Below are 605 nucleotides of genomic sequence, written 5' to 3'. Positions count from 1 at the left end.
GATCCCCAGTGGGGCTGGGGTCTTCAGCAAGCAAAGGACCAGCCCCTGCCCCCCCGGCCTGGGGGCTTCCTCCATTCCCTGACTGCTTTCCCTTCTGCCTTGAGCATCTCGTGAGTCGGCCCCCGCTGTCCAAGCCCCGCTGGACCAGTGGAGCAGGGAGAAGGCCGGCAGGTTCTGGGCTTTTAGAGGAAATCTTCAAATGAACACATTTCCAGGAAGTTTATTTTTAAACTTGATACTCGCAGCTAAATTTAGCAGTCAATTGATTTATTTTTTTTTTTTCTCCCGCTCCCCTGTGGCTATGAAGAGCCTCGCCTCCTGCTTCACAACCCGGGTCTTGCGGGGGATTTGCTCCCCCATTTTATGCAAACACCTGAAGGTTAAGAGGTACTTGACGCGCTGGCTGACATTTCCAGCCAGGCACCGCACGGACGGGCACGTGTGGCACCAGTTCCAAAGTGCTGGGGTAAATGGAGCTGTCGTGCAGTGCCAATCGGCGCGGGGTGCGTCTGCGCTGGAGCATCCGTGCTGGGAGCTACGGGAGAGCGGCACCTGACGGCAAAGTGCATATTTGTGGTTGGAGAGGGAAAAGAAAGGCGGGGGGG

The sequence above is a fragment of the Egretta garzetta genome, unplaced genomic scaffold, assembly GCF_000687185.1.
Source record: "Egretta garzetta isolate BGI_Z169 unplaced genomic scaffold, ASM68718v1 scaffold108, whole genome shotgun sequence".
NCBI lineage: Eukaryota > Metazoa > Chordata > Aves > Pelecaniformes > Ardeidae > Egretta > Egretta garzetta.
The sequence above is the reverse complement of the archived record's forward strand: the minus strand, read 5'-3'. Positions refer to the sequence as shown.